This window comes from Ranitomeya variabilis, chromosome 2, assembly GCF_051348905.1.
Source record: "Ranitomeya variabilis isolate aRanVar5 chromosome 2, aRanVar5.hap1, whole genome shotgun sequence".
Taxonomy (NCBI): Eukaryota; Metazoa; Chordata; class Amphibia; order Anura; family Dendrobatidae; genus Ranitomeya; species Ranitomeya variabilis.
The window spans coordinates 576,870,456-576,874,179 of NC_135233.1; the positions used below are offsets into that span (position 1 = coordinate 576,870,456).

The 3,724-nt window shown below is 45.1% G+C and overlaps 1 long non-coding RNA gene across 1 annotated transcript; it reads left to right on the top strand.

The window, feature by feature from the left end:
• The first annotated feature begins 294 nt into the window (after positions 1–294).
• Positions 295–2,212, top strand: LOC143809734 (uncharacterized). Its single transcript, XR_013222423.1, has 4 exons — positions 295–373; positions 451–626; positions 950–1,094; positions 1,830–2,212. It is a non-coding gene; the product is annotated as an uncharacterized LOC143809734 (long non-coding RNA).
• The last annotated feature ends 1,512 nt before the right edge of the window (positions 2,213–3,724 follow it).

A 3,724-nucleotide genomic window follows, 5' to 3' on the forward strand; every position in this document is an offset into this window, starting at 1 on the left:
ACCCCGCACGTTTGCACTGCCCATCCACTCCCCGGCCATGCGCACTGACTCTGGGGGTACAGCCTCAGCTTCATGTCAGATTTGAGCATGCTCCGGTGCGCAGAGTGGAGGGGACAGCAGCACGCATAGTGTCACCGATAGTACCGATTTCCAACGTAAAATGGTCTATAGATGGAGAAAAACAATTTTTAACAACAGGAGCCAGAGATCTCCTTCGGTCTCCTCTATTTCATCTTCTGGGGAGGCATCAGATACATCACATCGATCTATGCAAACCCGTTTTGGTAACTCTGGCAAGAGAAAGTGGGACCAGAAATCTAATAGCAACAAACGTGGCCCAGAGCGTTCGAATAATAAAAAAGACGCTCTTAAGGTAATCAATCTATCTGAACATAATTTGAGTCCAGATGAGATTTGTCTACTTTCTAAAGGTCTCACTTTTTCTCCCAGCACGCGGTTTGACCCCTTTATGGCTCTCAAGGACCTGCATATGTTCGCCAGGTCCCTTATTTTCAAAAAATGGCACCATAGTGAGGACATCCAACAGGCCTTTCCACTACCAGAAGAGCAATCGGCCTTGAGATTGTTGGAGGAACAGGCTCAGGAACATGTGGGTCCAACCTTGGGTAGGTTACCGTCATCTTTACGCCCTAGGTCCACTAAGTTCCCGCCCTTGTCACTATGCCCTAATGTGGACATCTTTGTCAGGCTTGTTTCCAATGAGTTTGACATGATCTCCACTTCAACCTACTGTAACAATCTCTCCAAGGCTGAAACCTTGGGATTAAATAGGCTTAAAAAACTTAAGGATGTAGTCTTTAAACCGGCTGACAAGGGCGGGAACGTTGTGATTTGGCCTATCAAGATGTATCTTGCAGAGGCTTACCGTCTGCTCAGGGTTACCTCTTGCTATAAGAAACTAACTTTCAATCCTCTTATTTCCTACAAGGGGGAATTGTCTAAAATTTTACAAAAAGCTTCTGATGATGGTATCATTACCACACAAGTACGTGATGTTCTTTTGATTAAGGATCCTCGTATATCCACATTATATCTTCTACCAAAGGTGCACAAAAACCTTCGCAACCCTCCAGGTAGGCCTATTATCTCTGGGGTGGGTGGGCTTACGGAGGGCATCGGTAAGTACATTGACTCGTTCCTCAAACCCTTGGTGGAGACTATCCCGTCTTATTTGAAGGACACGTCCGACTTTCTTAAAAAAATAGACTCCGTACACATTGACGAGGATATGATCCTCGTAACATGTGATGTAGAGTCGCTTTACACCAATATTCGCCACCAGGATGGTTTGAGGGCGGTCCGGTACTTTTTGTCCATGACCAGCTTCTCCTCCGGTGACAATGACTTTTTACTTGTTCTTTTACAATTTTTGTTAACTCACAATTTTTTCCTTTTTAATGGGTCCTTCTACCTGCAGCTCCAGGGGACTGCGATGGGCGCGGCTTGGGCGCCAGCTTATGCTAATCTGTTCCTGGGGCTGTGGGAGAAGGACCTATTCTCGTCAGATCGGGGCCCATCAATGGAGCGGGTCATTTTTTGGGCCTGCTACATTGATGACATTTTCCTGATCTGGCGAGGTACCCCTTTTGAGTTACAGGCTTTCTTTTCTGAGTTGAACATTAATGAACTCAATATTCATTTGACTTACAAATTTTACCTTAATTCTATTGATTTCTTGGATGTCACCGTGAGGAAGGGTGTGGATGGCATTTTAATTGCCGATGCTTTCCGTAAGGACACAGCGGTCAATTCTGTACTGCATGCTTCGTCCTCCCACCCACCCCATGTGATTAACTCTGTTCCTGTAGGCCAGTTTCTCCGCATAAAGAGGATCTGTTCATCTAATGAAGATTTTGAGGTACAGGCCAGAGAAATGACGGATCGTTTCTTGGAAAGGGGCTACAGCAAGAGGTGCCTTAAGAGAGCCTATAATAGAGCTAGGAATACCGGGAGGCACCAACTGTTGTATGCTCCTGGTACAAATAAAGAAAACACACAGGTAAGATTGGTCACACAATATCATTCTCAGTGGAGTAGTATGTATGATGTTGTTACTAAATACTGGCCTGTCCTTCTGGCGGATCCGATCCTAAAGCAATACCTACCTTCCAAACCATCAATTACGGCCTGTAGGTCTCAAAATCTAGGTGACCACCTCGTTAGGAGTTACCTGGCGCCCCGTCCCCCATCTCCTATTTTTTCCTTAAGTTCGGCTCCCCGGACCACTGTTTGGGGTTGCCAACCTTGTGGTAGATGTGTGGCGTGCCCCAACTTCGTCTCGGCTCGGGATTTCTCTTCGTCGGATGGTCGCATGTTTGTTATCACACAAACCATTACGTGTACAACCACAATGGTGGTATATCATGCTTCGTGTCCATGTAATAAAATATACGTGGGCCTTACCACGCGGGCCCTTAAGGTAAGGACACAGGAGCATGTTCGCGACATTCTATCTGCGGCTAAGGAAGAGGATGTTGAGGCCCTAAAAACTATCCCGCGCCATTTTAGAAAATTCCATTCTTGTGACCCCTCTGGTTTTCATGTTAAGGGTATCGACCGCATTGTTTCCAGTCTCCGTGGGGGTAATTGAAGCCGTTTATTGGCACATAAAGAATCATACTGGATCTGGAGACTTCGCACTGTCCATCCACAGGGCCTTAATGAGGTCCTAAGCTTTGCTCCCTTCTTACAATCCTCTTGAATCACTGCGCTGTTTTTGTTTTTATTGGCATCTTTCCATCTGGTGTTCCTTTTAATAATAACTTTTTTTATTCTTTATTTTCTTCGTTTTTGCTTCATTAATTTGAATATCTGCCCAAACCAGCCTTGGAGGAAAATCATTGTATCCAGCTACTACATATGGACTCACTGTGGATTGCACCACTTTCACTTTGCAGCTCATTTTTCTATATTATATTTATTGGGCTGCTTGTATCATCATTGTATTATTGTCCTTTTCATTATAAATTGGTATTTTATAACATGTATTGCTACATATATTTAATGTATTTATTGGTAATTATTGTATATCACTGTATTCACTTTATTTATTATTGTTGCGTGTTATATATTTTATGGTTTTGCTAATTGCACCGCACTTTATCCATTCTTTTCTAAATTGTTGTACACATTTTGAGTCACCTCACTGTTGTGCGCATGTGCGCCGGCTCCAGGTAACTGGGTGCGAGGGACGGCGTCTCATCCTGGCTTGTCTCCGTCCTGTGCGCGGATCTCCGCTCACATGATTGCATGTGGGCGTGGTCTCGCGTCCAGCTGACGTGCTTGGTGACGTCCTCGCTCGCCCCCACTTCCGGTTTCGTCGGCGTTCACATGCGCTGCTTACACTCACTGACCCTGACTGCTGGACTGATTTGATTGGGCACTCTGCTCTATTTAAGACCCCGGTTTTCTAAGGATGCCATCCCCCAGAAGAAGGCTTAAGCGCCAAAACGCACGTTGGGGACGGTGGCACCTCAGAGCTCCGGTGTCCATTCAGGTAAATCACCTTCATTACTTAGTCATTTCATCTGACTATTCTCTGTGCTCATGTCTCAAGGGTGGTATACAGCCCCCTTGGTGTACTTGGTGTCTAGGTGTTTTTGTGCACAAACATAGGTATTTTTATCTTGAGCATGTATACTGCATTTTTTACATAAACCTGAATGCACCGGTCTCTGTTTGTGGTGCCATCCATTTCTGGCTT